Source organism: Aethalodelphis obliquidens, unplaced genomic scaffold (genome assembly GCF_003676395.1).
Source record: "Aethalodelphis obliquidens isolate GAN/ISIS:26980383/991018 unplaced genomic scaffold, ASM367639v1 scaffold25, whole genome shotgun sequence".
NCBI lineage: Eukaryota > Metazoa > Chordata > Mammalia > Artiodactyla > Delphinidae > Aethalodelphis > Aethalodelphis obliquidens.
The window spans coordinates 10,128,936-10,152,153 of record NW_020837969.1 but is presented as its reverse complement, the minus strand read 5'-3'; the positions used below and the strand labels follow the sequence as shown (position 1 = coordinate 10,152,153).

The following is a 23,218-nucleotide window of genomic DNA, read 5'->3' as shown; positions in this document are numbered from 1 at the left end:
GTGTTAATGTGATTTCCCATCAACACAAGGACATTAATTGGTTTCTGGAGGAAAAATAAATTTAATAAATCTAATCATTAACGGTGATTATGTGGGTGATTATGTGTGTGTACCTGTGAGAGGCATAGAGTACAACTAGCAAAAAAGTACAGAGATACAGTGTGAAACACACAAATGCCATTTAAATGGATGCCCTTCTTTGTTAATTTCAAAATGAAAAGGAGATCCATAATTTTTAAAGAGTCAAAGGAAGAAATCCAATTGTAAATTTCATTTGCTTTTTATTTTTTTCCTCTCAGTTTTATTGAGATATACAAAAAATTGCACATATGCAATATATACATTTTGATGAGTCTGGAAACATGCCAACACCTGTGATACCACCCATCACAGCAGTCAAGATGGTACACATACCCAGCACCTCCAAAAGATCTCTTGTGTCCCCTTTGGTTGCTTTGTTTGTTTGGGGGTTTTATTTTTTTTAACCTTGAGATCTACCTTCTTGGTTTCAAGTACAGGACACCGTACTGTTCCCCACCAGTGCTGTAGGGTCTGCAGAGACCCAGACTTCATTCCTCGAGTGTTTCAGTAACGTCATACCCATGGGACAACAGTTTGTTTACTGAGAAAGAAACAGTGACTTTTTGAGGCAGCTGAGAGCCTTTTATGTCATTAAGTGTCAGAGAAGACTGTCCTTTTATTTGAAAGACAAATATTTTATGTTATCACTTATATGTGGAATCTAAAAAATAAAACAAATGAATGTACATAATAAAACAGAAGCAGACTCATCGATGCAGAAAACAAACTAGGGGTTACCAGTGGGGAGAGGGAAGGGGGGAAGGGAAAGAGAGGGGAAGGGGATTAGGAGACACAAACTGCTATGTATAAAATAAATAAGCTGTAAGGATATATATGTACAGCACAGAGAATATAACCAATATTTGATGATTACTTTAAATGGAGTATAACCTGTAAAAACTTTGAATCACTATGTTGTACACCTGAAACAAATATAGTATTGTAAAGCAACTATACTTCAATCCAAAAATGTCAAATTTATTTTTTCACAAAATAAACTAAATGTGATACTTGACCACTGTTTTACTTTGGGCCGCTCTAACAGAATACTAGAGACTGAGTGGTTTATGAACAACAGCATTTAGTTCTCCCAGTTCTGGCATCTGGAAGTCAAGACCAAGGCCCAGAAGATGCAGTGCCTGGTGAGGTCCCCTTCCTGGTTCATAAATAGCATCTTCTTGCTGTGCCCTCACGTGGAGAAAGGGGCAAGGGAGCTCTCTGGGGTCTCTTTTATAAGGGCACTAATCCCATTTATGGGGGTCTCCAACCTCATGACCTCGTCACCTCCCAAAGGCCCCACCTGCTGATGCCATCACCTTGGGGGTTAGGATTCAAAGTATGAATTTTGGAGGGACACAAACATTTAATCTATAGCAACCACCTTTGGTGAGCAAAGGTTCCATCCTTTGAGAACCAAACTATGACATCATAATAAATTTCTGGTAAAAATGTAATGCATAAATGGAAAACAAGTGGCCGATTTCCTAAAGTTAACTTAGAAATAAAGTATAATTTTCACATCAGCAGGCTTCCAAGAATCTATTTTGACTGTAGTTAAAAATGTGATAGAGTGCCTTCATTTTCTTCCATAAATATGAGTTTGTAGGTGTAAATAATCCAGATGTAAGGAACAAAGACAATTTATATAATTTCTTAATGAATTCTTATAAGCCTTTAATTAAGCACATAAATCATCCTGCAGCATTTGAGTCTAATTGCTTCTTAAATCTGTTGCTATGTCTGAGCTGCATTATTATTGATTTGAAAATTAAAGGGCGTTTCCATGACTTTCTTACCTCTTAACTGATGCCATTTATTTCCTTTTCTCAAATCTGCTGGACATGGACATTGACAAGGCGTGTGTTCTATCGGATGATAACCAGAAATACAGATCTCACACGACCTGTGCGGGAGAGAAAAGCATTCAATGGTCACAAATATCAAACCCCCCTTCATGTCATCATACTTCAGGGCTTTGTGGGTGACAGAAAAAAGTCAGTCGTCATCCTCAAGAAGCTCACACTTTATCTGAAGAGCCAAGACTAATACGATTGGGCAAAGAAGACATGGATGTTGCAGGTTAAACAGTGGATGTAAAGCATGAACTCCCAGAGTGCAGAGGGGGAGAAGGACCTTTTGGACCAAAGAAAGCCAGGACTGACTTCTAGGAATGCATGTGACTTGAACAGCCCCCCTCCCACCCCCAGACAGACTGGATTTGAGTAGGAATAAGGAAGGAACAGGCTTTCTGTGAGGTTTCCCAGGTTGGGCAGAGAATAACGTGATCGTGAGAAAGATTGTCCCTTCAACACCACTGACCCTAGTGAGGTGTCTTGCCTACACATGCACCCACAGGGACATCAACTCAAAGGAATATATGATTTTACCTAAATTAGTGCTTCTTAGCTGAGGCTATACTGTCCCCTTCAGGGCATTTTGGTACTTGACGGCAAGTTGTGTTTTTTACAAGATTGAAAGGGGAAGTAAGCTGGACAACCAATAGGATGCAGTAGTTTCCAGTACGTGAACACCTGGCCTGAACGCCTGAGTCCTTTGTACATGGGAAGGCTTCTTACAACCACCTGAGTCCTTTGTACATGGGAAGGCTTCTTACAACCACCTGAGCCCAGAGCTTAGCTCCATTTTTTTTTTTTTTTTTTTTTTTTGGTACGCGGGCCTCTCGCTGCTGTGGTCTCTCCCGTTGCGGAGCACAGGCTCCGGACGCGCAGGCTCAGCGGCCATGGCTCACGGGCCCAGCCGCTCCGCGGCATGTGGGATCTTCCCGGACCGGGGCACGAACCCACGTTCCCTGCATTGGCAGGCGGACTCTCAACCACTGTGCCACCAGGGAAGCCCTCTTTTTTTTTTAAACTTTATTTTTGGCTGCGTTGGGTCTTCATTGCTGCACGCGGGCTTTCTCTAGTTGCAGCGAGAGGGGGCTACTCTTAGTTGCGGTGAGCAGCTTCTCACTGCGGTGGCTTCTCTTGTTGCGGAGCACGGGCTCTAGGCACACGGGCTTCAGTAGTTGCAGCACGCAGGCTCAGTAGTTGTGGCTCAAGGGCTCTAGAGTGCAGGCTCAGTAGTTGTGGCACATGGGCTTAGCTGCTCCGCGGCACGTGGGATCTTCCTGGACCAGGGCTCGAACCCGTGTCCCGTGCATTGGCAGGAGGATACTCAACCACCGCACCACCAGGGAAGCCCCAGCATTTTAATCATATCGGATGGTGGAGCGTTTTATTTCTAGAAATGACCCCCTGACTTCCTTCCACATTGCTGATGCATAACTGAACAACAATTCGTCTGCTACGGTGAAGATGGTGCTCTTTATTTTTTTTATGTAGGTGTAAAATGCACACTGGATTTAGAAGAGTTAAAATGAAATATAATGTGAAACATCTAATTAATATTTTTAGATTGAATACACAATGAAATAATTATATTTTGGACATATTAAATAAAATAGATTATTAAAATTCTTTCCACCTGTTTCTGTTTCTGCTGTTAATGCGTCTTGTAGGGGACATTAAGGTGCTCCTTAATGGGCGACTCATTCTATGCCATTGGGTGACACTGCTCTCGGGCTTTGCCTGTCAGCTTAAAAGCTGTTTCATTCTTTGTAACTCTGCTCATGATGGGAGGCCACTGAAGGACTCTGAGCGGAAGAGTGAGGTGGGAGATTTTCCTTTTAGGAACGCTCGCTCTGGGAGTGTGGGGAGGAATTCGGTCCCAGTCTTCGCAGAGCTGTGGGCAGGGGGCCATTGCAGCAGATAAGCTGGGGGCATTGGCAGGCCTGGCTGTTAATGTCCTGAGAATCCATCAGATTGGGAGGCATATGGAAGGTATTTGTTGAAGGATTTAGCGTTTCTACGAAGCTTTACATTTGACAAAATATTTCCCATACTTTTTATAGTTTAATCTGGAGGGCAGCCACTGTACCACTTCTAACACTTTCTCACAAATTCCCCAAGCTGTCAGGACCCCTGCCCTTGAACATCATCAAAAAAATTCTGCTTAAACCAATGACCTCCTACTGCCACTGGCACCCAGGCTCTCCTCCTGCCCCAGGGCTTTTGCACCTGTGGTTATCTGGTATTTTCCTGGAGTATTCTCTCTCCACACACCCCTTTCCCACCAGCTAATTTCTATGCATAACTGATAGATGTACTCAAGCATGATTTCCTCCCTAGGGACTTCAGGATACTCCTTTCCGTACCGTGTAGAAAGCTTCTGAAACACACTCTTCTCTAACTATCCTTTTCTTTCGAAACCTCTCTTTGTACTTACGGGGATTTGAACACTACCTGTTTCCTGTTCCAGTCACCAAGCCCCATGAAGACATGGGTCATCAGCTTGTCCACCCGTGTCCCCGTTCCCTCTCTCGAGGCCTGTTACAGAATTGGAGGTCAGTGACTAATCATTGATTGGGCAAATAAATTAATGACTGAGGCAGTCACTTCTACTCTGGACACTCCATTTCAATACTGAGTATATGTGACTGCACGCAAAGCCAAGGACATAGGACAATCTCCTGATCTGAGTGCAGCAAATTTCAAACTAGTCTCAGTCCCACCATTAAAGTTATGCGTTTAGTCATCATCTTCCCTAGTTCAAGCACACTTACTTGAACTCTTTTTCTTTGCAGATTTTAAGCGTCTATCCTCTACATGTTTTAGACAGAAATGAGGGTGGTTTTTCATATTCTGACAATTCTCTCTTTGTGCTGTGCATCTTGTATTATGCCAGAGCAGGGAAATACATAATTTTGCAAAAGAACAGAAAAATATATTCTGAACATCTTTAGGTTGATGGACGGTACGCTGGGGAAATCTTTACCTTGAATCACTAGGGCACGTCATTTGGGATTAGAGATTCCTGCCTTGGGAGGCGTGCGAGCAGGTAGGTCACTGGTGCAATACAGAGAAGGAATAATTACCTACTTATTTTTCTGAGGCATGTTTTATCTTTACATGTAACATTTACCTCTTTGCAAATCATAGGTCCTTGTACTGTGTACCTGTAATGTTACCAGCACACTGATATATAGAACAAGGTCTCTACTGCATTGCCTTTCTTTATAATTTTGTTTTGGATCCTCTTCTATTTATGGATGCCAAAGAACCACCGAATGTATTTATTCGCTCTAATTATCAGTACTTTGGTGTTTGGTGATGAAGTGGATTATCTCTACAAAGCTCTGGGGAGGCACTGTTCATCCCGCTGCCTTACAGCTTGAACAGGCGGAGACAGCAGAGGGCACACACAGGCGCTGGCAGCAAACAAAGATCCTATTGCAATTATGAGCTCCAAGTAAATGTCAAAGCTTGCAATTGAAAAGATGTGGAAATCCTATTCATGGTATTTAATTACCTCTTTAACAATCTAATATCTCTTTCTTATGTCGTGAATTAATTTAATAAATGCTGACACAATAAATAGTACAATTGGGATTGATAGCAGTCTGAGACATTTTAGGCTGGAAATGACCAAACCTGAAAGAACTCTTTAATCGGGAGCTGGGGATGCCTTTGGGCTGCATGCAGTTGGCTCGGGCAGCAGCGAAGGGAGGGCGCGGGCTCCCCTCACGCCGCCCTTGCTCTCCCGGCAGGTGTGTCTGCCCCATTCTGGCCTTGGCTGGCAGATGGGGCCTCTGAGTTTTCAGGCCACATTGTGGGGAAGGATGACCACCTCCCGGCACCCAAGCCTACCCTGAGTGCCGCCTTTGAGGGTGAGGACGGGGTCTGCCTCTGGTTCCCTCTGTCTCTCCTTCTCTCTCCCTCTCCCTGGGTTTACAGGAGGCAGATGCCAAGTGGCCCAGCTTAGTCAAGACGAGCACCCTGGTCTGATCACTCAGGACACTGCACACGAAGTGGCTATAAGAGCATCCCTGCTTGGTGGGCGAGGGCAGAAAAGGGGTCTTTCTGGCTTGGGATATACTCCAGAAAGAAGAGTTTACAGTTCCCTAATTTGTTTCAGACTTGAAAGGGATCTTAGAATGCAGAGAGCTCGGAACGTTTAACATCCTCATTAGACAGCTAAGGAAACTGGGTGGTTAAAGACTAAATGATTTTCCCAAGACGACCACGATTACTTGATTTTGCCTCTGCTCAAGGAATACTAAGTAACTGGGCATGTTAGGCATCGTGCAGAGTGTTGGGGCCACAAAGATAAACCTGACATTACCCCTGACTTCAAGGGTCTCTTGAGATAGTAGAGGATCTATGTATCTATCTCTCTCTCCTTCTTTCTTTCTATGTACTTATCTATCTATACCATCTATCATCTATTTATCTGTACTATCTATCTACCTATCACCTCTGTTCATCATCTATCATCTATCATCTGTCATCTATCATCTCTCTATCATCTGTCATCTATCATCTATCATCTCTCTATCATCTGTCATATATCATCTATCATCTGTCATCTCTCTATCATCTATCATCTCTCTATCATCTGTCATCTATCATCTCTCTATCATCTGTCATCTATCATCTATCATCTATCATCTATCATCTGTCATCTCTCTATCATCTATCATCTGTCATCTCTCTATCATCTGTCATCTCTCTATCATCTATCATCTGTCATCTCTCTATCATCTATCATCTGTCATCTCTCTATCATCTATCATCTATCATCTGTCATCTCTCTATCATCTATCATCTCTCTATCATCTATCATCTGTCACCTCTCTATCATCTGTCATCTCTCTATCATCTGTCATCCCTCTATCATCTATCATCTATCATCTCTCTATCATCTATCATCTGTCATCTCTCTATCATCTGTCATCTCTCTATCATCTATCATCTCTCTATCCCTATCACCTCTCTACTCTCTGTTCAGCCAAATAATACACGGCTGTGGAGTGAAAGTGGGGATGGGGAAGAAGAGCTGAGGGTCTCGAATCAGCAACAAAATATCAAACTATACCTTTCTGTGTAATTAAAAAAAATATTCTGTCCTCAAGCAAGTCAATGTCAGAGAATATGTCCTGATGGACATGAGACCTTTAATTCAGCCTATTTTCCTCCTGCCACTTTAAATCATGCCTTAGTGCCTTGGTCACATTATACATTTCCACTTGAAAAGCCTTCTGTTGATCCTGGATTGTTTATATTTGAAGGAGGTGAAGACGGAACTTGAGTTGCAGATGAAACTTTTTGGGTCATTGTTAATCTGGACAGACATTGTCTGCGTCATTGAAAATAGGTAGGGAGATGCAATTCTAATCTGAAAATTCAAGGGTGCAAGAAGTACTGCATTTAATTATTTATTATCCCAAATCCACTTACATCACCTCAGTGATTAGGGGACTTTGCTCTGACGAAATCCCAGAGCAAGGAACAGGGCAGAGACTGAGGGCCCCTCTGCTCTTTGATCACCATGATTTCTGGCTTCTGCTGCTGCCTCTGCAGGGGGTCAGCTCAGGGTCTGCTGTTCTCAAGGGCAACAAGCCACGTGCCCTGAAGGTGACAATGTTCCAGAAGATAGAGGATCTTGCCTCTTTCCTCCCGCTGCTCTCAAAGGCTCTGCTCTGAAAACCCTAAACAGAGTGGTGAGCTTGTGTCTGGCTTTCATACAAGATGGGGAGAATCTCCAGAAACACTGTAGAAATCTCAGAGGCAAAGAACTAAGATGTTCTGATTAAAGTCAGGAAATAAAGGCAATAAAAAATATAAATTGTCTCAAAAATCTTCGACCATAAGTGTAAAATCCAAAGTCCTAATGCATAAACTCATAGTTCCTGATGGAAATTGCATTAGACATCTTTGGTCCATGTCAACAGATATGGCCAGTAATCACATCTGAAAGTATGCAGTGAGTTTCCCAATCATTTCTCCCGTAATCCACAGTGAGATTCCCTCCTTTCCTCCCGCCCTGCCACCCTTCCTTCTTTCTTCCTGCCTTTGTCTTTCTCTCTTTTTTGTAAGCCAATATGTATAATTTTGGCTTCAGCCTTCTGTCTTTAAACTGTACCTGACCCAACTCATTTAGCACGTGACCTCTGGCCAATTAAAAATCAATCTTTAAAAAGCCGTGGTCACTCCTGCCTGGTTCATAGCAATTATCTCTCAGCTTCCTCCATGCAGCTCTCTCCCGAGTTTCCTTCTTATTTAGTTGACAAACGTCACTGCTCAAGCCTAAGTCGGACAGCATGCTAATCTGACTCCCTTCTGTTGTGAAAACGATGACCAAAGCCCTGATAACACCCACCGTGTTTTATCCATCATGGTTTCTGGCCTTATACTCACTCTCAGATTCATGGGCTTTCAGTTTTTCTGGATCAGCCCTGACACTGGGGTGTGAGCTGTGCTGGTGTGTCTGCCTGGGGTGCAGTGCTTTGGTTGAAGGGTTTATTTTCCTCTAAGTAGCCATCCAGAGGGCACTGACTGTGCTTTGCGTTTCTTTGTTATTCCCACCATGAACTATCACTCATGGCTCATAATGGTGGCTTAGTTAATAAATACGAGACTGACTGATTTGTTGAATAAGCAGAGGAAATCTGTATTTTTATATCCATTCTTGTGGCCACTGCAACTGAAATCAGCAAAGTCCTGACTCAAGAATGCAAAACAATTTGATTTCTTTTTTTGGGGGAAGGTGTAAATTTCCAAAGCACGCTAGAATGTGCAAAAGATAACGGAAAATATGTGCTGATTTTATATTATAGGGTTTTATGTTCTTTAATAAATAAATTTTCTTTTTTCCAAACTTTACATCTGTAGAAGGATAGTCCTTAATATTATATGTGTAATTATATATATACTATATATGTATACACTACATGATTATATATAATATATAGTATGTATGTTATATATATATACACACACTTATATATGTTTTTTTTTTTGCGGTACGCAGGCCTCTCACTGTTGTGGCCTCTCCCGTTGCAGAGCATAGCTCTGGACGCGCAGGCTCAGCGGCCATGGCTCACGGACCCAGCCGCTCCACGGCATGTGGGATCTTCCCAGACCGGGGCATGAACCCACGTCCCCTGCATCGGCAGGCGGACTCTCAACCACTGCGCCACCAGGGAAGCCCTATATATGTATTTTTTATAAGCGAATTCTAGTTCTCATTTTTACTGCTCCGTTTACCAGCTCAGGACCTGACTCAGGCATTCCACACCTGTAGGCTTCCCCTCCTCTCTGTCCACTGTCTGGAAGTCAAGGCTTTAATAAAGGCTCCTCTTAGAGAGTCTTTGTTTACATCCCACTCTACTAAGTCCAAGTGGCCTTTCTTAGGAAGCAGTCTCTGTTGCTTCAAGAGGAGGTAAGAATGAGGCAGCTGACCCTCTGGACTTTGGGTCACCCTGAAGGGCAGCCTTAGTGGGACCCAGCCCTGCCTTCTGCCCCATCAGAGAATCTTATCCGGGCCCCATCTGAGAGCCAAAAATTACAAACAACAAAAAAAAGCAATTTTAACATGGGCATTTTTTTCCTCTTATTATTCTGGGATAAAATTAAGGTTTGCTTATCAGAGAAGCAAGGTAATCAATATAAATTCTTTAAAAATATTCCTGCCAGACAAAGCAATGTTTGATATTAAATTATATGGAAAATAAATTGTAAATTAAAAAACACAAGCAGCCTCTGACAGACAGGCACAAAAGGACCCTGCAATTACATTTATCTAGGAAGACAGACCCATGAACAGAGTGAATTTTTAAATTAGTTTGCTCGTTAAGAATGTCCCTGTATGAAAGCTGGCATTATCTCTTTAGAAAGTTAGAAAGAACCTGAGTTTTGAAGATATCTAAGCTAAATCATTATGAAACATTGGATGAAACTGCTGATTTCTGTACCAAAAAAAAAAAAAAAAAATGGATATTTGATATCCTGTTGGTTGAGCCCAATCTGTTTAAGAAACGTTTCTCTTAATAAACACTTTTCTGGATAATTTGAAAAGTGTATCTGTATACACTTGATTGACAGCTGGAGCAGATTTTCTATGTGGGCTCCAACTTCACAGTGTTTCTTGACAAGAAGGCATAACAAACCGAGAAGGCATAAGTGTGCTACCTCTAGGAACACAAAGTCTTAGATGGTTTTGAAATTCCTACTCACACCAGTGGTGTCAGGCTGTGTGAGAATGTGCATGCAATTCGATTATAAAAGTGGGGAATCTGGAGCATGGAAAGGTCAATCCATTTGCCCAGTGTCCCAGCCTGTGTCAAGGCTGAGCCCAGAAAAGCAGGCAGGTGTTCCCAGGTCCCAGTGGCTCAGGAGCCAGACTCTGGTCCCCATTCATCCATCCCAAAACCCTCAAAACATTAAAAAATACTTGGTCAATATTCCAGATTGATTTCTACTATAATGTGGTTATTATTCCTTGAATTCCACAAAATGACACTTGTGCTGAATAGCATTTATTTACTTCTGTTCTTCTGAGGACATTTCTAAAATTTCCATAATTTGGGGGGAATCTTGAATAAATCACTATATCATGTCACCTACTGACATCAACACATAAAAAGTAATTTGCTTAATTTTCTATCAACTTCATTTTTTGTAAATGCAAATATTAATTAGGAAAAATATGTTTCCCTTTGCCAATAACGTTGGTGGGGATTTCAGAGTAAAGGTGGAGTGTATTATACACAAACGTCTTCATTTTCAGAGAGATTATATTTCATTATTATAAATAAAATTTATTAATTTAAGTGTTAAAGCTACCATATCCCAAAGATGTGGGAAACAAAAAACCCAGAGGTGTTAATTCTGGGCCTTCTACATTCTAGTCAATGTACTCCCCACACAAAGAAGTACAAGGCTTATAAGGAGTTACTGACCACTTTTTAATCAAAAGAGCTCCCTAGATTGGTAATAACTGAAAACAAAATAAAACAAAACAAGTAAGTCTCCTACCAGACTACATCTGTGAAATGTAAAGATTGCTCTCAGCTAGTCAGAATTGAAACAAACTCTGTCCATTCGTAATATTTTAACACAAAATAAAGAAAGTCAGGAGCTGCCGGATCCTGTAAAAATGGCAAACTAGCTCAAGGTGCTGGCTCCTTTTCCCCTCAAAATCAAGTTAAAAGCAGTAACAGATGAGAAAGGAAAGCTTGGGGATACCAGGAAATTACCAAAAAATTAAAGTGAGAAGCCTCTGGATATACTGGAGCCTGTTTAGCTCTCGTTGAACTGTGGGAGAGTATGGAGGAGGAATTTTTTGTTTATGCTCTGCTTTTTTCCCTCTTCTGAGCTGCTCTGAGACAAGCTACTGTCTGCTCCTTTGTGGAAGGAAAGAGCAGCCCCAGAGCTGGTCGCAGAGTCTGTGGAGCCGGGCTTGATGCCAGGGCAGCCCCAAAGCCCTCTTCGGGTGGAGGCTTTGTGAAAACAGGTGTGGGCAGACATAAAGGAACAGTAAACAGATTGACAACAGTGTTCTTGACAGAAACACTGGGCGGAAGATGTCATTAGAGAATATTTCTAACTATTAAGAAGGACTCCTTGGAGTTTAAATTTCATCCAACAGATGGTTACAAAAGTGTGGGAATGCAATAAATGTTTTTGCACTGACAGTCTCTAATATTTTACTACATAAAGACACATATTGAAAATGCATTTATGAGAAATACATTGATGAGATCTGCCTATGAGATCTGCCTATTAAATCCATGTGAGTTGATGCTGAACATCTTTTCATGTGTTTGTTTGCCATGTGTAGTCAAGCTCTTTGTTGGAGATGTGGTTTGCAAATATTTTCTGTAGTTTGTCATTTCGTTCCTTTCCTATGGTCTTTTGTGAGCAAAAGCTTTTAATTTTGATGGGGTCCAATTTATTAATTTTTCCAGTACAGATTTTGCTTTTGGTTTCAAGTGTAAGATGCTCTAAGTTTTTACCTAATAATTTATTTACTTTGGAGTAATTATAAATTGTATTTTAAAAAAAATTTTGGCTTCTACGTATTTCTTGTTAGTATGTAAAAATGCAATTTACTTTTGAGTGTTGATCTTGTATCCTGCAACCTTACTGACTTCACTTATTAGTTCTATGATTTTTTTCTTTTCTTTTTAGATTCCATGGAATTTTCTATGTAGATAATCATGGCATCTACAAACAGAGATAGCTTTATTTCTTTTTAATCTAAGGACTTTCATTTTCTTTTCTTGCCTTATTGCAATGACTAGTCTTCTAGTATTATGTTGAATATGAATAGTAAGAGCAGACATCCTTGCCTTGTTCCCAATATAAGAGAGAAAATATTCAGTCTTTCATCATGATGTATGATGTTAACCGCAGTTGGGTTTTTGTTTCTTTTTTTCATAGATGCACTGTATCAAGTTGAAGTATTTTCCCTCTTTTCTTAACTTGCTGAGTTTTTAATCATCAATAGTGTTGGAATTTGTCCAATAGTTTTTCCCCCTGTCAGAACATCCAGTCCTGAATGGAGATGCTGGACACTCACTGGTCCTTGCTGCCAGACACCTGGTGAGGCTGGCACCTTGAGCAGGGTCATCTTCAAAGGCAGAGCCAGGTGACAGTCACCCTGTGTAGCAACAAGCACAGGTGGCCAGGGAAGAGGGGAGTCATTGTCCACAAATGCCTCTACAGCCACAGAACTGTGGTTGGGTTGAGAATGCAATGCACTGCCTGCTTCTCCCCAAAATGACCAGTGTGTGGTCATCACTGGGGTCACGCACTGGAAAGTCATGCAGCCACAGTGTGTCATTCCTGACCTCTTTGTCCCAGGCAATGCTCACCTGGGCTTGCAGGCCTCTGTGGCCCAATCCCACTATCCTGTACTTCTTATACATTCAAGCGGGGGTCAGCGCAGCCAACATCCCCAGGTAAGTTCTGCTGGGTGTTTGTAACCAGCTCAAGCAGGACCCCTCCCCAAGCTTACAGGAGACCTTTCTGCTACGAAATAGCTCCTTGGTAGGAAGGGCCGGCACTATATGGAGACACTTAGAGGGGAAGGCTGTGGGTTTCCCAGGAATTATACTGCCACTGACCTACCACTGCCCTGTGGCCTCTTCTGCTATTCAGAACGATGACTCCGGGCCTAACCTTTCAACAGAGGAAGGCCTGGGTGTAAAGAAAGATCACACATCTGGGAGAAAAAATTCTAGCACCTTCCTAGATTTGTAGGGAGAATTGGACCTCATGTCTTATATGTTTTGTTCAAAATATTAACACTCTTTCAGGTGATTCTACTTCCTTTGGGACAGTAAATGACTATTAAATTAAGTTTTAAAATACAGATATACCAATTTGCATTTGATAGCTGTTTTCCCAAAGATAATAAGTATTGTTACAAAGACAGACATGATTGTCTTGGATGTCCTGGTAGGCGAAATCTAGACCAACTGGCAGGCATATGTTTTTCTGAGAAAACCTTGAAAGAGTCTGAACTACCCCAAGAAGTGATGCGTCTCCTACCCAGGAATGTTCCAGCACAGGCTGGATTAACACCTGGTTGGATTGTTGTAAAATGGATTAAAGTATCAGATAGACAGCTGTTTGATTCCGTTTCTTAGAGTTCAACAACTGGCAAAACTAATGTATGGAGACAGAGGTGAGAATGGCAGTACCTTTGATGCCGACAGAAGATTTTATTGGTGTGGCACAAAGGGAGTCTTGTGGGGGTGGGGGCAGTGCAAACATTCTTGATCTTGATCTTGGTGGTGGTTCCGTAGGCATAAATAAATGTAAAAATTTATCAAGCTGTACACTCAAGATTTGTGAACTTGAACAATGTCAGTCATACTGAAATTAGAACCAAGGAAAAAAGTCTTGACATGCACACTCTCTTTCTAGGGAGGCGGGGGGAGGGGAGGGATAAATTGGGAGATTGCGATTGACATAGACACACTACTATATATAAAAGAGATAACTAATAAGGACCTACTGTAGAGCACAGGGACCTCTACTCACAGGGACCAATACTCTAATGGCCTATGGGAAAAGAACCTAAAAAAAAAAAAGAGAGTGGATTTATGTATATGTATAACTGATTCACTTTGTTGTACAGCTGAAACTAACACAACACTGTAAATCAACTAAAAATTAAAACAAAACAAAAAAACAAACAACCCTCCTTCCCCCCCGCAAAAAACCCAATAACAGCCTCAAGAAACGCGCAAGTTGACACCAGAGTTCATTCCGAGGAGGTTGATCAAATGCTTAAAACATACACCAAAGTTGTCAAGTACGTTTTGGTCACATTGGTTTATTCTCGAATATCTTAATTCCGTACAAGTAAATGGACAGGTTGCTGCTCAGACATTAAATCAACAGTAATGTCGCTCTCATGATTTTTATAATACCCCCTACTGTGAGAAAATAAATTCCCCGAAGTGATTCTTTATCTGCACTGGCTTTGGCTTAAAATGATGGCTTTAAAGGAAACCACGTAGATAAAATGAGTAAACATGAGATCTGTCCACTAAAAAGGAATTATGACTTAATTACAAGTTTTAATTGCTATGGTTATCATTTGATTGTTGAAAAAGGCCAGGATCTCAGGAAGGTCAGAGAAACGTGATAAAGGTACTTGTATTCTGACCTCTCTGAGAAAGCTAATTAGCTTAGCTTTATCAAATACCATCACAACCCCATTCCCTTAACGTATGAATAAATTATTACACTCCTACTTTGAATGCAATTTGGGAACGTATCTTACCCATTGAAAAATTTCTAATATTGTATAATGGAGAACTTTAACATTTCTTCCATCTCAAGACTCTTTTTAAAAGAGGAAGCCCAGCATTTGAATTTTAAGTCGGCATTATTTACAAAATAAATGGAGCAATAGCCATGAGATTCCAATAATCTTTAATCTTAAGTGAGATTTCTAACTTTTCAAAGCAACTTTCTTAGAAATATCTATAGATCCTTTGAAATGAACAAAAATGTCACTTTTGCAGGGCAGAAAGATTCCTGTTGCACGCTGTACTGGGAATGAACTGTAGGAGAACAGGATTGGGAGGAAATGATCAGCTTGCCAGGTATTAAGTTTGGGTCCTTATCAGATACCCAAACAAAGTATCAAGGAAGCAGTTGCACATAGGATTCTGGAGTAAAAATATGAGGGACAAGAAGCTGAACGTGAGTTTGAAAGCCTAGGAAAGTTATAGGCAGTTGGGGCTTAGAGACGTAACCTCGAGGGGGGTCACTGGTTTCCAGGCTGTATTAAAACCACAGTCCCAGGGGCTTCCCTGGTGGCGCAGTGGTTGAGAGTCCGCCTGCCGATGCAGGGGACGCGGGTTCGTGCACCGGTCCGCGAAGATCCCACATGCCGCGGAGCGGCTGGGCCCGTGAGCCACGGCCGCTAAGCCTGCGCGTCCGGAGCCTGTGCTCCGCAACGCGAGAGGACACAGCAGCGAGAGGCCCGCGTACCGCAAAAAAAAAACAAACAAAAAAACCAGTGTAGATGCAAAAGAGAAGAATGATGAAAGATAAAGTGATGCATTTTCTATATTCAAACTTAATGCTTTTTGTGACAAAAGAAAATCAGAATGCAAATAAAAGCCCCAGACTGGATAAAATATGTGCAAAGTTTGTAGCTACGTACATAGATTTTCCCTTGTAAATGGCAGAGCATTCCATTTATAATGATAACAAAGAGTTCGTATTTCATGCTTTGGGTTTCTCAGGGAGATCTACAGCAGCTCCTTAGTCTCTTAAATGAACACCATCCCTCCACCCAGGTGTTCAAATCCACTGCCTGCAATTCCAGGCGTCCGTGTCCTCAGGCCACGCCAGGCACTGTGGCCGCTAACTCTTTTTGAGGCAGAAACCTGCAAGGTTCGGCATCCTCAGACACAAACCACTGCAGAATAATCAGCTGCAAGAATGAAGGGGCCCTAAATCGTCAGCAGCTCCCGAAGAGCACTGTCCAGCACGGAGTTATATTCTGGTTTCCACGGGGTCGTACTTGTAGATTCAGGTGGGTTGTTCAGAATCAAAACAGAATCTATTACTCGGCTAATCACCTAGCTTCGTTTGGCAAGAGTTTTCTGAGGAATGCAAACAATGACAAACGAGAAGCTTTCGTATTTGATTTACTTTTGCCAAAAGGAAGGAAAATTGGTGAATAAATGGTCTTATCTATTTCCCTGTTTGAATTTATTTTTCAGATTTGTTGTGCTCCCTTTTGATCATTACAACTGCTCCGTCTGCGTGAGCTTTGTTCCTCTGAGAAACTTTACATGAGAAGTCTTTTTTATTGTTTAACATGTTTTTTGTTTCGTTTTTTTTTGAGTAAAGAAAGATTTTCAAACTAACTTTTCAAACCCCTTGTCTTCCCTTACGTGTTAAAGGATTACCTGAGATGTCCACAGTAGAGAAAAAGAAGTTTTCTCTACTGTACAACCTGCTTATAGAAGTAGCCGAGCCCCTGATAATGTGACTATGATTGTAAGTCAAATTTTCACACCTATAATTTCAAAGAGTCCTAGAAAAGAAAAGGTGCGCCAACACAAATTATGGAGCAATTTAAAGGTGCTATGACGTTAAAGTTACAAGAACGTGTTACCCTATTATTTAGAATAACCACCAGTCAAAATGCGGCAAGTTGTCAATATAGTTTTATAACAACATTTCCTATTCCTATTAACCCCAATGGGAATTTAGTTACTATTAATATGACGAAGGGTGAATGGGAAAATTTTTGTAACAGTTTGTATAATCAAGTCTATTTATTGCCGTGCACCATGGGTTCTGCTCACTTTTCACAAGCTTCTCTTACGATTTTATATCAGATGAGCAGAGGAATGCTCATTAACAGCTGCTTTTTCACCGATAAACCTCCACCCTCCGAGCAAGTCAGTATTCCTAGCCGGGTCCCTCCCTGTGTGGCTCTTAGGCTGAGACAACTCCAGATGCCTCCCTTAGGGAGTATTTGATAGTGGGAGACAGGTAACAGCTACAAAGAAAAGCCCTTCTATTTATTTTGGAAAGAACTGGCAGCAATGTCCAGACCAGAAGACATCTTGTTTGCTCCACAGAACTCATGGCTACTGAGTCCTCCCACTGCAGGGCAGGCAATACTTTTTGGTCCCATGTGGATTTAGCCCTGGGCATTTTCAGAACTTGTATCCTTTTGGGAAGAAATTTGTCCACCTGACAATCATTCTCCCTTTATACCTTAACTACAGAAACTCAATTTTTGTTGAAGTTTACAATGTTCCCAGTTTAAAACATCGTAGTTCCTAGCTTCTTTCTCATTAGGAGGTAAACATTTGACAAATTCCTGACCAATAAGATGTGAGTATAAACCACTGTGTGAGTTTTCTGGGAAAAAACTTAAAACTATCAAATGTAGATGACCTGCTTATCCTTGCCCTTAGTCCCAACTCTTTCTTCTGCCTGGAACACAGGCTTGATGCCTGGAAGTGCAGCAGCCATCTTGGGATCATGAGAATGAAATCTTTACGTTAAAGAAGGCACTGCAGACAGGACAGAGGGAAGTCTGAGAGACAGATGACTTTACACAACAGCCGCTGCAGCCCTAACCACCCTCCCACTCGACTTCATCATCTGTGAGAAAAATAAACCGTTCCGTGCACATTTAAGCCACTGCTATTCAGGTTTTCCCTCATAAGTAGCCACATGCAGTATCAACTGATTCAAACCTCTATTAATGTTAGTATTTTCATGAGCACGTGAAGTGACAAATATTAACAAATACGTGACTATTGCTTAGAGACTCAAGCTGGTTATGGAGATGGCTCCACCCCAGACCATGAGTCAGAGTTTTGATAGTGGGTCCAAGAATTTCTACTTTTCCAAATGTCCTCAGGTAATTGTAATCGACTTGGAGTGGAGCTTTGAGAAACCACCACAAGTAGAATTTTCAGTTGAACAATATCTTAAAGACTGGACTTAAAATGCACAAATAATAGTGCATGAAAAGTTCAGGCTCACGTATCATCACAGATAAAAGAAATGGCCAGCCCAGCCGTACTGACGAGCATGGACTGAAGACTGTGCAGGATGCAGAAGGGGACAAAGGACACCTTTCTCGCCTCTTTCATCCTCAGACAGTATTTGAGCACCCAGTGTAGGCTTCACGAAATCATGATAAAAGCAGCTTAGCATCCACGAAAGATAAATTTTGCTTTTAGTTACTTGAGAAATAATCTGTGAACTACTCTTTCACTCTTGGTTCCTAGCTTTCATCAGCAATGATGTGATGTTTATTCTCACGATTAACCAAAAATAATACAATATTCTTCTGTGGCAACAACTCCAATTTGGAGAACAAAATCTTAGTTTCTGAAGTCAATATTTCTCTAGCCAGGGCTTCCAGAAAGATTCTCAGTGGTTTGGATTTTTTCCTTCAGTAGGGATTTTACTTTACTCAAGATTGAGAAACATTTGTACACTGCAATTGCAATAGGATTTATAAGGGCTTAATTTCAGTGAGGGGTCAAACTGAGTGGGCAGTGGAAGGTACGTAAGTTTCTTCTGAACTGCAGGAAAAATGTAAAAAACAAAGCAATCTCTCCAGAACATTCCTACGTGATTTGCTTTCTGGTTCCAGGCCACACTCAGAACTAATGAAGACGCTGCGTAAATGAAAAAAATTGAAGTGATGTTCTCTCTCCCTTTTTCCCCACGTGGGAGACCAGAGCCTCAGCCAACAGGCGAGGGCGGGGCCGAAACAGGTTGTGCTGGTATCACCTGGAAAAGAACTTCTTCTGTTCCTACAAAATCACTACTGCAAAACACAATGTGTTAACCTTTATATCTTTGTTTTTCGAATATCAAAATTTAATGGTTGTGATACATTTTATTTGTTAAAATCAAGCAATTTTATTTTGCATCTTAAAACTTGATGGAATGGTAATTTTCCTGGCTTTTAGTAGCTCTAAATCAAATTGGTCAAGTCAATTTAATGATAATTTAGTGAAAGAAAACATTTCTTTGTGGTCTGACAACTTCCATGAATAATGTGTCTTTAATAGCTGTCAATTAAGGTAGTTTTTAGAGATTTATGATGGGGGTATAAATGTCTCCAAAAGGTGATTTATGGCACAGACTCAGACAATTCTTCCAATAAAGCTACTCTGACAGCATATAAATTTCTATATGGTATGGAAAACAATGGAAAACATTGTGAATGTCTCTATTTGCTATGTCCAGTTCCTTTTTATTCCATTCTTTCACCCCATAATTTCAATATCAGAATCAGAATTTTAGAGGTGAGAGGATCTAAGAGATCAGCAGATCTACCCTCCTCAAGGTACAAATTATATATTATAATGTAGATTTTGTATATCTTATGCAAAAGGCCAGAACCTAAGAGTACTCTGACTTCTTCAAATAAATCCATAGACATAGGTACTGGAATCGAATAAAGAATTTCTACAGAAAAATATTGAAAATAATTTTAATGTTCCATGGCAGAAATTGAAAAACTCAAAAGAGATGAGAGTACGACTGGCAACAGAGACTTTCTGTGTGCTGAGACACCTGATACAAACTTAAAGGACAGCCCGCTGGTAGAAAGTCTTTGCTACGTGCTTGGATTAATCCACATCTTTCTGACACACGTGTGCATCTTCCTTGCTCTGAACCCGAGGGCTTGGAGCTCCAGGAGCAGAGAGAAGTCTTTAACCCTTAGAACACTTGTCCCGTTTCTCCTCCAGTTCATTCACTTTTACATACATGTTCCGAGTTTTGTGCGCTCCTCTGAGGTCTGGCCTTGTCCTGAGAGCTACCACAAGGGCCATTAGAGTTGCTGTTTCCTGGAGTTTAACAGGGGCTCCCACTCCTGGTCCACGCGCAGAGCTGGAGGCTGGAGGACCGTTCACGGGATCAACACACCCAGACCAAGTCTTCACATCCTATACTTGGTTTGTTCATTTATTTATTTATTTATTTTTATTTTTGGCTGCGTTGGGGCTTCATTGAGGTGCATGGGCCTCTCACTGTGGTAGCTTCTCTTGTTGCAGAGCACGGGCTCTAGGCGAGTGGGCTTCAGTAGTTGTGGTGTGTGGGTTCAGTAGTTGTGGCTCAGGGGCTCTAGAGCACGGGTTCAGTAGTTGTGGCTCACGGGCTCTAGAGCGCAGGCTCAGTAGTTGTGGCGCACGGGCTTAGTTGCTCCGTGGCATGTGGGATCTTCCCGAACCAGGGCTCGAAACCGTGTCCTCTGCATTGGCAGGCAGATCCGTAACCACTGCACCACCAGGGAAGCCCCTATACTTTGTTAAATGGAACTTTTGCCCACTGACTCTTCTAGAAACCAATCTTTGCACGAGACCGGCGTGGATTCTTGCCTTGAAATTAAATATAAACGAATATTGGAGGCAACAGGCAGTAAGGCCCCTCCCCCATGAGACGGAGCAGCTTTGCAACGTTGCATGTAGGACCCTGGAGCCCAGGGTAAGTTCAAGTCGGCCTCAACCATCCCAGGTGCCTGTGAGGCCTGGGAGCTGCAGCTTCCTCCTCCGAACTAGGAAGAGGGGTAGATAGTTTTAGCGTTTCAACCCATGTCTAAAACTCTTGGCTACTAACAGATGCTTCTCAACTAGAAAACAGATCATATGCAAGGAAAACTGAAACAGTATGTCTCTGATGGCCCTGATAGTCTCTCCATGCCTTTCACCTGTGTTATAAGGTCGATACGGTTAAGGCGGTTTAAGTTCTACTAACTCCGTACTTCTCCCCACCAGAGGCCCCCAGGGCTGTACTTAATTGTGGGGACTCACCCGAGGCAGGACTGGCCCCCTCTTAATCTCACGTTCCCTTTGTGCTGTGACGCTCCTGGCAGGAGCTTCCTGAATCATCAAGTTTATGTGTTTTGATGGCGTGGTGGTTAATTTTATGCGTCAGACTGGGATGCCCAGGTAGTTGGGAAAATATTATTTTGGGGGTGTGTCTGTGAGGATGTTTCCAGACTAGATTCACATTTAAATCTGCAGACTGAGTGAAGGTCACCCTCCCGGATGTGGGTGGGTGTCATCCAGTCCACTGAGGGCCCGCACAGAACCAGAAGGTGGCAGAAGAGTGAATTTGCTTCCTCTGCTTGGGCTGGGCCATCCATCTCCTGGCCTCAGACACCCGAGCTCCTGGTTCTTGGGTTTTGGACTCGGACCATGACTGACATCATTGGCCCTTGATTCTTAGGCCCTTGGACTTGGACTGAATGGCATCCCTGGCTCTCCTTGGTCTCCAGCTTGTAGATGGCAGGTCCTGGGACTTCTTGGCCTCCACACCATGGTAAATCTATGATGATTTATCATGATTTCTTACGATAAATCTCCCCCTACATCTCCTCTGTGTGCGTGTGCGTATATATCCTATCGGGTCTGTTCCTCTGCAGAACCCCAATGACGCAGACGCACGGTCACCAGATGAGAAGTACTCAGGCGGGACTCGAGCTGTGTTTCCTGCTGCGGGACTTGCTGTGGGTCACAGACCTCTCAGGGTCAGCTTCCTAATGATAAAAATGAACTCCGTGCTTGACTAACAGTTTGAGTTATTCTAAACAGCAAGTGAGAAGTTTCAGTCTGACTGTACGATCAGGGTTTTCAAGTCATCTGGAGGAGAAGAACAGTCCCTTCCATCTGACACCGAGCACAGACTACTGAACCTGAGGAGGCTCCTGGGAGCCCCTGACTTCCAGCTGGTTGGTCAGCAGGGCGGGGCCTGGATCTGTGGTTGGTGTGTGCAGTGGGCAGTCTTGTGGGACTGAGCCTTCACCTGGGGGTCTGCGCTAACTCTGGGAGTTACTGTCAGAACTGAACTGAACTGCAGGACACCCAGTTGGTGTCCGGAACTGGAGAACTGGTTGGCGTGGGATAACCCCCCCTCCCCCTCCACGTGTGTGGTGTCATAAATGCTGTGAGTAAAAACTTCAGCTCCGGACACCTGTGTTACCCTACAGCGACCAGTGAAACATAGGCCTTCGATGTAATCCTTCTGGGTCTCAGGCTCCTGACTTGTAAAGAGGGTTAGTTAAGCGAAGGTCAGTGACTGAGGACGTGTCCTCCCGCTCTTAGTACCAGGAGCTCTAAATTACGCATAATCATGTACAATGGTAGATTTTGTTTTTAAAATACTTTGCCTTTTGCAAAGGGATATATTGACACAGATGCTTAATGAACCACTAAGCTTGTGCATTTAGGGACACGACAGACTGGAATTACAAAATTTGTTTTGTGCTAGAAGTAAATATAATGATGAGGCAAAAAAATAAACAATCACAGGGTAAAGTTTAGAAGTAAAGCTCTAACGCACCAGATGAAGAGTGGTTTCTTCTCCGACTGTAAGGAAGAACAAAAATTCAATTCCTATGTTATACCTTTCTTTACTTGTGCTTTTTCTACCATCATGTTTTAAATATTTCAGTCTAAAATTGGGAGGAGAGCCTTATTAAATTATCTGGAGAAAGGACAACAGTGACTAAGGAATCAAGACAGACTAGAGCTCTGACTGAGCCCCGTGCTCGGGGCCCACGCTAGGAGAGCGCTCTAATGAGGTCCTCCCGGTATCAGGCGAACTGTGCTGAACGTGACCCCAGAGCAACTCTCACTGTGCCCAGAATTCCACGTCAGGCGGAAATCCGGCTCCAAAACACCACCTCTATCCATCATCTGCCCGGATGCCAGCCTGACGCTGTACAGACCCAGAGGTGACAGTCTGCTTTCCTGAGTACAAGCTAGCTCTGATGTTAGAATTTCTGTTTAGTAATTGTGTATTTAAATTGATCATTTGTGTATATATATTCATATACTTCTATGTATCCACTACTTAATATTTAATACTATTTAACCTTCAATACTCACATCCAACTGTCAGTTTATCTGTTTCTGTTGTTTTATTTGCTTGTTAGATTTCTAGTGCAAGTATAATACATAATATAGTATGAAATATACTTCTCTTTCTTCAGGGGAGTATCCCCAGTGAATACACGTACACGGGAAAGGACTCACGCGAAAGCTAGAGCTAATCTATTTTTCTAGGGGTGCAGAGTCTGAGCTCGGTCAGGAACACGGCGAGGAGAGGGCGCTGTGCGCTCAAAAGGCAAAGTTTCAGCGGTGCCTCCGGCCTCCTTGACGGCTCGAGCTGCCGGCGGGGCTGTGACTTCGCTCCAGGGGTCTCTGGGCTCTGCTGACAGCCAGACGGAGACGGGGGTCGTAGGACAGACTCTAAGGCCGGAGGGGCAGTGTTGT

At 42.4% G+C, this 23,218-nt stretch overlaps 1 long non-coding RNA gene across 1 annotated transcript in view; it reads right to left on the bottom strand.

The window, feature by feature from the left end:
- Positions 1–1,875: 1,875 nt before the first annotated feature.
- The window catches only part of LOC113628728 (uncharacterized), a 268,255-nt gene continuing 246,912 nt past the window's right edge, over positions 1,876–23,218 (bottom strand). Inside the window, exon 5 of the long non-coding RNA XR_003436206.1 lies at positions 1,876–1,984. This is a non-coding gene — a long non-coding RNA (uncharacterized LOC113628728). The remainder of the gene's footprint in view (positions 1,985–23,218) is intronic.